At 45.0% G+C, this 12,555-nt stretch overlaps 1 protein-coding gene across 2 annotated transcripts in view; it reads right to left on the bottom strand.

Annotated features, from left to right (window-relative positions):
* The window catches only part of WIPF1 (WAS/WASL interacting protein family member 1), a 57,297-nt gene extending 45,503 nt beyond the window's left edge, over positions 1-11,794 (bottom strand). Inside the window, exon 1 of one of the 2 annotated variants that reach the window (XM_082056793.1) lies at positions 11,698-11,794. The gene's annotated coding sequence lies outside the window, so the exon portion shown is untranslated. The remainder of the gene's footprint in view (positions 1-11,697) is intronic. The other variant, XM_082056796.1, reaches the window with a different exon arrangement.
* Positions 11,795-12,555: the final 761 nt, after the last annotated feature.

Here is a 12,555-nt window from a genome sequence, read left to right as displayed (position 1 = left end):
ATACAGGCATATATATATTGGTATGATTTCACCAGAGACAAGAGCTGTGCACCACTTCGTAGTAGGGACATCCTGTCCAAAGCTCATTCCCTTTTACTTATTTATCCTGAAAAAAAAGTCCCAGTCAGTGGGAACTTTAGTCCATTTCTTGCATTCTTCCCTTGGGTGGTATATTCCACATCAGGAATATCTAGATGCCAAATATAGTCACAGATCGGAGTCTGTGTGTATTTGCTGAGTGACTATAATAGAAGCAGCTTCTCTACTGTATAATGGACAAGATCTTTTATTCCTTGCTTAGGTACAAGTGCCAGCAATCCCATACTGACTGGAACTACAACTGAGTAAGGTCAGCAAGATCAGATCATGTGTTTTTCATTAGTATTTATTGAAAACAATATTCTCCCAACAATAAATAGAAGGAAGGCTTAGTATATTAATATGTATATCAACTGCATGACACATCTCATTTAGTTATCTATGCAATTACTATGAATTCAGAGAGTTTATTACTATGAATTAGGAGAGCAGTAGTTAAAAAAAGTTACAGTAACAGGGAATTGCAGGGTCCATGAAAACCATCCAGATAACAGCCTTGGAGACTAAAGGCCTCTGTTTCGTTAGACAGCAAAACATTCAGCCCCATTGAGAGATCCTACACCTCACTCGCATGTAAGGGGCAGCTCCATGGGAGACATGCAAGTGACACTGTTCACCCCACTATGCCCAGTGTTGGCCCTGGTCCAAACAGATCACTCATTAGCTACCAGGGAACAGTTTCAACCCCTGTTCACAATCCAACTGCTTCATGATGGCTTTCAGTGTGGAAGCCATCCAATGCCATCTTGAGCAGGAACTTCTGTCTTGCGGACCTGGGATTACCAACTCATTGCACTTAGACAACACTAAACCTGACAGAAAACAATGTTTAGTCACAGCTCACCTTGCTTACAGATGAACTGCTGATCTAGAAACAGAATGTCCCATATTGCCAGTCATCAAAACCTGGTTTCATCAGCTGCTGAAGCCAAGCAGCTATCAGGAGACTGTACTCACAGTACATAAAGCAACACCTCTAACTCAGAAGGGTCTGGGGACACCCTGTTGTCCCCACAGCTAGAGAAATACAAGGAGCTGGGCTTCTGATGCCTTGGCTATGCAAGTTCCCATAAGACAGTTAGGAACCGGCACTCAGGATAAGCCCTCGAATGCTCAGGTTAAGATTGAGTGGAGGCAGCAGTATGATATTCTAGCTCAGACCAACTTGGCACCAGGCCTCCCTTGTTAACAGAAGTCCCAAACAAGAATATAACTGAACTTATGATCATCTCTCTGTATCCCACATTGCATGTGTTTTGTCTCTTCTTTCCCAATACCAAAAAGCCAAGTATTCAGCAGAGAACAGATTAAATTTATAGCTAAGTATATGGTTTATGGCTCTGAGGGTGTTACCTATGCACAACAGAAAACCTTGGCTCTATGTATTTCGAAGCATGGTTGTCTGAAACGTTGCTGCTAACAGAGCTACAGCAGTGACCTAAGAGAACAACGCGGAGGAAGCAGCAGGGGCCTCCTAAAACACTCCTGCTCAACCTGAAGAATTACAGCTGCCCCACTGTAAGGATAACAGGGTGGGGGGACAACCACAGTATGGACACCTTAGGGGGGGCAATAAGATTAGTCATGGGCATTCCAGTAGAGCCTATAGTTCCAGTTGGTCTGTCGGCCACATCCCAGCAGAGCCAGCTCATCCCAGCATGGTCCCTCATGGAGGATGAATTGTGAGGAGATGCTCCCCAGCTCCCATCAGCAGTGCATTCGTCCCCACACACTGCGGGAGTTTAAAGGTGTTTCTTCACCTGCTTCCCTGTTGCTATGTGCTACCAGCAGGGGCTCAGCAACACCAGCTGTGATACAGGCTGTTTATTCCTGCTTGAGGTGTCATGATGTTGATAGTTTGGATTTAAGTAAACTTTGTGACATACTTAACTTTGGGCTTTTTGCTGCTAAATGGGACAACGACTGTTCTAACTTTAAATGCCAAAGTCAGTACCTCACGTCACTATTGGGAACTCCAGTTTTGAAGACCTTTGATGGTCCATTATTGTACCCCTAAGAACTATTTTTAAAAATCCCTTATTTTATACTTGCCTTTATACCAGACAGGATTCCTTAACAGCAGGGTCCAAGATCCTGCGCTGATGCACATTACAGAAAATGACAGTGGCACCAGGGGTCACATGCTCCGTTGAGAAGTGAAGAAACCAGGACCTGAACATGCCAGAGTTATATACAGAGAAGTGACAATTTCACTGGACAGAACTGAGGTTTATTGCATCAAATACACCTCCAGATACTCTGGGTTTTTTCCTCCCCGGTACAGTCACATCACATCAACCCTCCAAAACTTTAGAAGGAGGATGTTAAGCACTCTGGAACTCTAAAGCAGAAGAAAGAGGGATCCTACCTTCAGGATGTGATTTCCAAAAATAACCAGCAGTCTCCAGAGACCAGCAGGAGGACCTCCAGAAGCCTAATGGAAAACATGGTTTTTCCATTGTATTTTCATTTGCTTCTGTCCATACCTCACAGCAGATGGCCTAGAACAAAGGCCTTGAAACCTGTAAATGCTGTGGTATATACTATATACCATGTGGTATGATTACCATAGTTTCTTTAATGCTTCATCAGTCTCGCCCACCAGTGACCGGATGGTGATCAAACATATTTGTGAGAAGAATAAAAGCTTTCAGTCTAAGCAAAAAAGAGCAGTCATATACCACTCTAAACTACTATAAACTTCATTATTCCTCCTAAGAGGAAACTTTGTTAAGGAACTTTTAAAGTAACACAAACCAAAAGACAACAATGACAGTTCTTTCCCTTGGAAGTAAAAAAAATCCCTCAGTGTTCTCATTTAAGTACTACACATGATGACATCCAACTGGGTTTTACCCTGCAATTCACTCACATTATCAGGGATGTTCTGCTAAACAACTGGCACATTTTAGACGAATAAAGAGGGAACTTGTCCAGTCATCTCAAGCTGTTTGTCAGTTATGGAACACTTCATTTTCTACTTCCCTGTAGCAGCTCAAGTTAATTTGTCTTCCTCTTGACTCCAGTCAGCATGCACACTTTTTTTAAAGACACACAAATGAAAATAAGAAAAAGCTATAATAAAACTTGGAGACGCTCATCCTGCAGAGCGCTGCTAAGAGGAGGATAACCAATAAAGAGGAAATAAATAGTGCTCTGGTTCCACTTAAGGGGACAAATCAGTATAAGTATGCAGCAACCCTTCAGAGTAAGATGCTTCACTTCAAAAAGCATCACCTTATTTGAAATTAAAACTAAACAAGACAAGAACACAAGTTGTTCATTTACACCTAAGGACCACTAGTCAATTAAATTAAGAATAATCAATTTAAAATAAGTTGTGCCATGAAAAAAGTTTTCTGTGCCTCCCTAAACCATCTATTCAGATCAAATGCAGAACTTGTATTTGAAAATAAAGTAGGAAGGTCCAAGGGAGAATGATTTCCTTATGATTTGTTGCTGCCTAGCATTAAAATAAAGGCTTAGGGCTGTCTGCCACCATTTGAGAGTTTCAGGTTTCAAAATCCCACTGGAGCTATTGATTAGAAAAGTTGTACATTTAATGAATATGTTTCTTTCAGTATCAGAGTAGTATTAGTCTGGGGGTGGTTTAAAAATGCAACCTGCAGACAGGAACAATGATCTACTGGTAGGTGTTGCCTCTGTGGCCTCAAACAAATTTAGACAGAATTTCTAAAACTGAAATAGTCCTACTTGCATACCTTCCTCCACTTTGCTATAATTTGATTTTTCATTTCATCCCATTGGAATAGAAAATGCATTCTACTGGGCATTGGTCAAATGCATTCCCTGTCTCAGAGGTCTCAAAAATCAAAGACAAGATGTATGACCATATGAAAAACAAGGAGGAGCAACTGACCAAATAGAGATACATATAAAGAGATCAAAATATTGAGTCATGCAATCTCATTTATGTGCATGAGCACATGGTTTGTTTTCTTACAACATACACAATACACAGCACCCTTCATGATTTACATTAAATACTTCCTTTAAAAACTGGTTTCTGTAGATCAAAGGTAAGAGTGAAAACTCTATTTTGTATTTACACCAGAGAAAAGCCTTTTGGAAATGTTAGACAAAGAAGGTCAGTCAGTTTTGGGTAAATCAAGACATGAGGAGAGCAGTGACTGACCCACTGGCCACAGGAGGACTGCTGAGTTGGGGTAAACTGAAGGACAGTAGAGCTTAATACTGCATGACTGATGCTGGCCATGTTTGCCAAACCGCAATCCAAAATGATCCAAAAAGAGTGACAAGTAGTATCCTTGAATTACTAGCAGAGACACATTTCCTCAGGTAGGAAACTAGGATCAGGCTGATGCTAATTACAAAACCAGTTACCATGCTGTTTAGACTACCCATAAAAAGAAGGTTCCTGATTCATGCCACCCTCTTATAGCTCTGGAGTGCTACCCCAGCAGCTGGAGCTTGCAAGCGGCCTCTAAGCACCTACATCTTTCCTCAGGGACAAGGGTAATTTGAGGGCAGCTATAAGGTCCCACCATTTTCAGAGCCTGCAGGTGAGGTGAGCTAATGAGGCACTGTCTGCTGTTCCCAGCAGAAATAGCAAAGACACCACTGATTTAGGGCAGCAGCTCTCAAACTTAACTGTTCACATCACAACTTTAAGAGGAAAGAAAAAAAAAAAAAGACAAGATAAAGGGTTTGGGAAGGGGTGGGAGTCGGGGAAGGAAGCTCAAGCAAACTCCTCTTTGACTTCTTGAAAAAGGGGCCAGGGCACTGGGCCACTGGGCACACAGACTGGTCTGGAGGGACACTGTATCTGCTGGAAATCATTTCACCTTCTTAATTCCCAAGAACAAGTATTTTAAGGATTGTATTTTACACATTGGGTAACACTGCAGTCACCTTTTCACCATCCAGCAAAAGAGAAGACAAAAAAAAAGCCCCACATCTGAAAACAAAAACAGAGCATGGATCAGAAGATTAATTACATAATCTTCTTTAGTTCTGAGTATTAAATCATAGACTAAGTTTTACATACCCTCAGGGTTCAGTGGGGAGAAACTCATGCTGCTAAGCAAACCCTGCAGTGTTGTGCTGAGCCTGTTACAAGCCTGGGGCAGAGTCAAGCCACCAGCTGTCTACACCAGCACATGCTCACATGCACCACAGGTGCTGCCCTTGCTAACAAATCCCAAATTCTCAGCTCTACACGCACCCCATTGGAAAGATGCCCTTTCTAATGTAGAAGATAGTTTGTTGTATTCAGCCACATCACTGAGTATGGCAAATCTGGGATCCATTCACAAGCACTCACACTTGTCCTGCCTCCACCACAGCCAGGTGCAGCACCCATACCCATCTACCACGCAAAGCTGCCCAGACAATTCAGCTTTATGTAGCTGGCAGGCTCAGCTGTTCCAGGGTATTACTCCGATACACAGCTCTCTTCATGAAACAGCAGTGCACATGTATAATCCAACAACAGGTTATGGCAACAATAAAATAACACATTATTATATCCGATTTCTATGACTTAAAGGATTTCCCAACTTTCCGTGCCTGCTGATGCCTTAGTATTTAGAAACCAGTGTCAAGTGAGTTATAAAACTGATCTGTTATTGTGGTGATTAAGTGATGGACAGATCTGCTGAATGATGCAAGGCTCCACTGACTTTTAGTTATGCTTATGTAACTCCACAGCTTCACAGCTGCTAATAATTAGCAGATGACCTGCATAAGTGCTAGACAAAAAGAAAAACAAGGAAAGGAAAATCCTGCTTTATCATTTCAGAAACAAGCTACCAAAACAAGAGTAATGATTTTTTTTTTTAAACCTGCCATTTTATTTTTCTCCTCTCAACAGAATTCAAACAAACACAGCATAACAAATTCAGCACAACTTATAACTGAAGATCTGAATGGTGCCTTGTTCGTAGCATTTGGATTTGAAATACAGATGCAGTTAACTCACAGCTTAACTGCTTCCATGGTACTCTTCAAAATGCTGATCTGTGTTTTTCTCAGCTTCCAGATTTTAAAGTTTTCTTCAATTTTTTTTTTAAACAAAGAGAGATTCAAACTTGGATTCAGTGTACAGCTTCCTCTGCTCTTTTCCTCTCTTAAAAATAAGAGATTAATTGTTATGCAGCAAACTGGGAATAACATCACTTTCTAAAAATTTCCTTTGCAGCTCTTGTCTTTATTTCACCAAATTCTTTTCCAGATCTGATGTTCTCAGTGTTTCCTGAATAAGTCAATGCAATAAACTGTTTTTCAGTTCTAAAAAACCCTATGAATATGACAGAGTAAATTAAAAAAAACATCTTTTGGAGGGAAAAAGTATAGTCTCTGCTGAGTGATCTGAAAGTAGAGTAGGGAAAGGAGATGGTTTTATGTTTAAAGACAACATCTTCTAGCTACTAAGGCACTAGTCTGCCAGTCAGGAGATTTATGATCCTTTCCCAGCACTATTACTGACCTGCTGCTATGAGCCTTTGGGCTAAGTCACTTCCCTACACTACGCCTCCCTGTACACTCCCCTTTTCGAATCTTTATTCAGACTATGAGGCCATTTTTGGATGCCTCGAGACCACTTTTATTCCCAGATGTTCTGGGGACAAACAAAAGCAGCCATGCTTATCCGGTAATGCAGAAACAGCATACAGCCAGCTGGAAGGAACTGCTGGATCTCATCTAGCTCAGAGCAGGGCTAGCCTGGCTGAAAGCAGATTGCTTGGGCCACATCTGGTCCAGTTTTTAGACCATCTCCAAGGACAGAAACTCCACAATATCTGGACAACCAGTTTCAGTGTTTGGCCATTCTCACCATGAAAGACCTTACTGGCAATGATTGTAGCAAGCAGTACAACAGGCTGAGGAATGCAGATTCTCCTTAGGGTCACTGCTGGTGCCCTTAAGTCAAGGTCTGGAAAAATTCAGAGAGAAGCCTGCTCCACACTGCCTGCTCTTCATGGCAAGAGGATTTTGGCATTCAAACACAGCATTCACCAAAAATATTAGAGGGAGGAAGAGGGAATCACCCCACTTCCTTAAGTTATCACAAGAGCAACATGCACAAGCTATTTGGGGCTTGCTGAAGCTGCCAAGAGCATTTATTTTAACCTCTATATTACTTCCCATTAAATAATATCTTGTCGTTTCTGTAGCCGGAGAGAGATCCTCAACTTTAGCTCAAATGATAAGAAGGTGAGCCCTCTCATGAAAACATACACTGGGGGACAGGAGGGCCCTTCACATGGACTTGGGCACAGGAAGGAAATGCAGGAGCTACACACATACTGAAGAGATTAAAGATAACAGGTGCAACATAAACAGCTTAAGTATTAAGAACTTTTGCTTCTGCAACATTAGTAGCTTGAGGACATACAAAATTAAACATTTTCACTCCAAAGTGTACTTGTGTGTAATTGGAACCAAATGTAGAAGAACCCTAAAAAGGTTACAGCAGAGTTAAGTGTTACAAAACAGACTCATACACTACTCCTTGTGCTTCCCGTTTATCTCCTTCCAGGAATAAGGAAAATCTTTCTATTCTGAACTCCTTTGATCTCTCAGATTTAGATGAAACTGCTCCCTTGCCACTTGCGCCTCCATCCTTAGAGACGCTCTTCACTGATCTTTGTGAACCGTGTTGGATGAGGCCCAAGGACAGCTGCTCTGTCAGACCTGTGTGCCTGCAAGGCTGAACAGCGGTCACAGTATCTTTCAGAGCCCTGATGTTCAGGGTTATTTCCACTGAAAAAATGAGTCTTTTCACAATTCAGGTTTCACAACTTGGCAGCAGTGGCGCACTGCTTGCAGAGAATGGTAATAAGAGTACTAACGTAGTAAACAGTTCATTGATTTCCTTCCCCTTCCTCCTCTTCAGATATCCAGATATATGCACATACGTAGTTGCTGCTACACGAGAGCGCTACAGTGCTATCATACTGCTCACCAGAAGAGTCCAAAGTATTTTATATGAAACCTTCTACTAAAGCACAATTCTAGACATCTTTATTAAATTTAGTTTTGTAATAATCACTTTTCTGGGCTATTTGCCAACTAACAGTTCAGCAGTTATTATCCAATAACAGATAGATTTTCACATATGTTTAGCTTCTTACTTCAAAGACAAGCAGGTGTTAACCGCACACCCAACAGCACATAGAACTAATAGCAGCCTTGAAGATTTGTGACCACTTCCAGTACCCTCATCTTTGGTACTACCAAGACCTATTCTACCAACCCAAAACTTATTTTCTCCCCATTTAAAGAATGTTCCCCCAACTCAAATACTATGGATGCTGAACCAAGCTATCCAACAGGCCCTTTTTTATAACAGATCCAATAGACCAAACTCTAGAGTGCACTACTCAAAAGAACAGCAGAAAGTGCCTGCATTAGAGCAAAGAGTAAGAGAAGTTAGTAGAAAGAAGACAAAAACATTTAATTAGACTTGAATTTTTGTAACACTTCATTGTGGTGAAGTAGCCACAATTAAGATATGTTTACCTGGGCAAAAGCATAGACTTAAAAGAAACCCTTCCCTTGCTGTTGTATCTCTGTTTTTCATGGTTTCCGTGCAAAAGTCCATTATCCAGATGAAGATTCAATGTAGTTAGCACAGAACATTTCTGATGGCTGTTGCATAAAGACATTATAGTAAAATGCATATACCAAGTACAATATATGTGCCTCTAAAGGAAACCTAAGAGTTCCTGTCCTGGTGTCACATTTATCACAAAACACAAACACACTCTTTTCTTTCTTCAAAAAAGCTCGGTGTTTATACAAGTGAGGCAGAAAGCTACTAGCCATTAGAACTTTATGCACTATAGGAAATGGAGAGCAATACTGCAGTGTGTTCCCTTCAGAAAGGGATTAGCATTGCTCCTGCTCTTCAGGGGCTTCTCCACTGAAGAGTATCTGGAGGTCTCCAATATAAAATTCATATCTATTGTCACAGGTGGAAATCGCTCCTTTGTAGCTAATGTGTTTTTCTAGACGCACGCTTTCAATTCTGGCTCTACTGTTTGAGTAAAAGCACCAAAGCCCCCATGCAATTTTGTGATAAGTCTGACAGTCTCCTAAAACAAACAAACCAACCCCACAACAACACAAAACACCATACAAACAAAAACCTATACCAAAACCCCAAACAAACAAAAAAAAGTAGAAAAAAAAGAAAGGTTTAAGAGTCACATAGCAATGCAGCTCCCAAATACAGTACTTTGCTACCTGATGCCATTCAGAGAGTAATGTAAAGTGTAATTTCAGTAGAAATACTAAAGCAACAGCAGAAGTTAGGACACATCTACAGAGCTTAAACTGTTTTAATTCCCATTTCCTGGGCTGAGTGATCTCAAAGCAGGAAGCAGGGGAAAGGCAGCAGAGGGCTGATGGGGACATTTCTACAGACAAGAGAGCAGCTGCTGCTGCTTCTACTCACCTCTCTCCTTTCCCAGAGGTTTTTAACCCAGATTGTTGAACCTTTCAGCAATTCAGTTTATTGCAGAACCCCACAGATAAGTGGGAGGCTGAATGAGCTGCAGCACAGGGGGAGGTATAAGTGACCAGCAATATGAGATAAGAGAGGGTGGGAGGAACAGGAGCCAAACAGAAATCCCTAAGCTGCCAAGGGCAATGTGTAGAGTAACTGCAGCCTCCAGGGCACAGCCCCTGCCCCAAAGAGCTTGCATTCCAGTCAAGGCCAACCACAGCAACTGGCATGCCTCTCACTTCACATTCCTCAGAAACTTGCCTTAACCAACTATGGAAATAGTCATTTCATGTACAACATGGAGAACTACACATTTGACAGGCAGATGCTAAGGGCAACATCCTGCTCAGCTGGAGGTCAGAGGATGCTGAAGAGCCACAGAAGAGGGAGGCAGAAATACACACATAATACTTGAGGAATGAAAAGCAGCACTTTCTCAAGGAACCATAAGAAAGACTCCAGAGATACAATCTCATATTTTTTGGATACTTGCTCTCGTCCCAGCTAAACAGATATTTAAATAACATTTATTCACATATAAAAAGCTTTTCCTTTCCATTCGTAGCTTTCCTCTGTCCCCCCGATTCTCTCATACTCTCTTCCTGAAACTCCCTTTCTGTGTCTGCCCTCCCCTCACGTGCTCCCACCACACAGAGGGCAGAAGTGCTCCAGAGCAGCTGTATTTCCTCCTCACATGCTCCTTCCTCTGGCCTGCTCCAGCAGAGGGGAAAGTCCACGCCAGCTCAGTCCGCCTCGTGCTTCACAGCGCCTGGGAAGGTGGGCTGCCGAGCTGGCCCATCCTGCCGTTATGGAAGGCATGGCTCCCAAGTGAGGCACACTGCGGGTAATGTGCAGAGGACCAACACTCTGAGAGAACCTCTTCTTTTTCACATGGCCTCTTGGGCCTCTGTGCTGTGCTCACAAATTGGGCTTGGAGGAGCTAACAGACAGAAGAAACGGAGGGAAAAGAAGAAAGAGAGTGAAAACAGGTGTGAACAAGGAGCAAAACACATTGCCCATCCTCTGGAGGTCAAGTGAGAACAGCTGCTTACTACAAGCCTCCCTTTAAGGAAGCACTACAGGAATAAAAGAACAATTTAAAGTACCTCACTGTAGGTTCCTGAACAAGCACACCCTACTACGTGGTAGAGACGATGTCTGTATCACTTTTAACTCAGAAGCCTGAGCAGTGGACATGGTAGCAGCTGAAGAACACATGCCTTCAGCAAAGGGATCCAGTCCTGCACTGCAGAAGGTGTTTATTAAGAGATGAAGCATAGCCATTAGAGTAGCAGGGGCAAGGAAAGGGAGAGACAAGCTAAAACTTTAAGAGTGCTTACTTGAGGCTCCCAAACTGGACTCCTTGAAAAAGCCCCCAAGAGCCAGCTTGTGGAGCAAAGACCTGCTTAGGTTGCCTCCACCATACAGCCTAACTGCAAGGTTCACCTCAACATTTGCTACAGATGAAAGCACTTGCAGGAGGAAGGCTGCAACACAGACACCTGCATAAGCTAGCAACCATAATGGTGCCCTGCTTGGGTGCCACACAGTGAGAAAGAGGCATGTACCCCAGTGTGGCTCTCTCCACTCTGACACAGCAGCAGGATTGCATGCCTTTGGCTGCACCACAGCAGGGATGGACGTGGATGCCACCAGCCGCTTCCCTGGAGATCAGGGCAGAGGCACAGTCCGAACTGCCAAGAGGGACTAAGGGCCGTGTCCAGAGGCCAACGCCATCCTCCATCCCGGGCACGCACCCAACCCCGGGGGAAGCGAGGGGGAAGCAGAGAGGGCTCCCAGCCCCGCGAGCGCGGCTTCGGAAGGCAGGAGGAGCGCGTCCCAGCCCGAGACAGCGCAGTCTGGAAGAAAAGAGAGAAAAAGGAAACAGGCACGAAGCGAGACTCGGCTCCCGGGGCAGAACCAGCCGCGGACGCTGCCCCGCCGGCCGCCCCGACCCCAGCTCCCGCAGAGCGCTCACCCCGCGGGGCCGTGGGGGAGCCGAGCCATTCCAGGGCTGCCACCGGGGCCCTACCCGTCCCGCCGGGAGCAGGAAGCGAATCCCCGTCCGCCTCCCCCCGGGCGCCGGCAGCCCCGCGCCCCCTTACCGCGCTCCGGGCGGGCCAGGCGGCGGGAGGGGACGGCAGCTCCCGCCGGCGCTCCAGCCGCTGCGGCGGCCGGGACATGTTGGGCCGGGCAGCTATTTATAGCGGCAGGAAGCGGCGCGGCGCGGCTCAGGGGCGCCGCTCCCCCGCCGCCCGCGCCGCCGCACATGCCCCGGGCCCGCAGCGCAGGGGGCGGGCGGGGGCGCTGAGCGCTGTCCCGGCTCACCCGCGCCCGGGGTCCCTGCCGCCGGCTGGCAGCGTCGGCCCGGCCAGCGGAGAGAGGTTTTCCGGGGGATTGGCCCTTCCCGGGCGGCGAGGGGCTGCTGGTGAAGGCCGTGCCCCCCTCCCGTACCTGCGGTTCTGCTGTCCCAGGTGTTCAATGGACGTTAAAACCAGTCAGAGTTAGCAAGATAACCACGTTACAGAGAAAGGTTTTCAGGTTCCCAAGTACGAACGACCTGAACTGTGAATATTGGTACAATTTCCAGGGGCTTGCCCTGTTCAGTCCCTCATCGGTTCCCTGGCTATACCCATCACTTGCATCATCAGCTCTGCTTTCAGTAACCTCTTGGCCTACGTTGCATCCACTGGCGGGGAGTGCCAGAGGGAAGGGGTGTGCTGGACACTCCTGCTCAGCACTGCCCCAGCTTTCTGGGATGACCACAAGCCCCAGAGGCCATTACACAGGGTCTCCCTCTCACCCCAGCTCCTGATGCTCTATTTGTCTGCAGAGTTCTCAACACGCTTAATTTTCCTTACCTGCCTCCGATGGCCTTGATGGCAGCCAGCAGGGGAGGGGAAGTGGAGCTTGGGGAATAGCAAGGCAGCAAGCAGAGACACACACAGTGGAGTAAAAACATA

The sequence above is a fragment of the Streptopelia decaocto genome (genome assembly GCF_964273445.1).
Source record: "Streptopelia decaocto genome assembly, chromosome: 6".
NCBI classification, from domain to species: domain Eukaryota; kingdom Metazoa; phylum Chordata; class Aves; order Columbiformes; family Columbidae; genus Streptopelia; species Streptopelia decaocto.
This window is presented reverse-complemented; position numbering and strand designations above follow the sequence as displayed.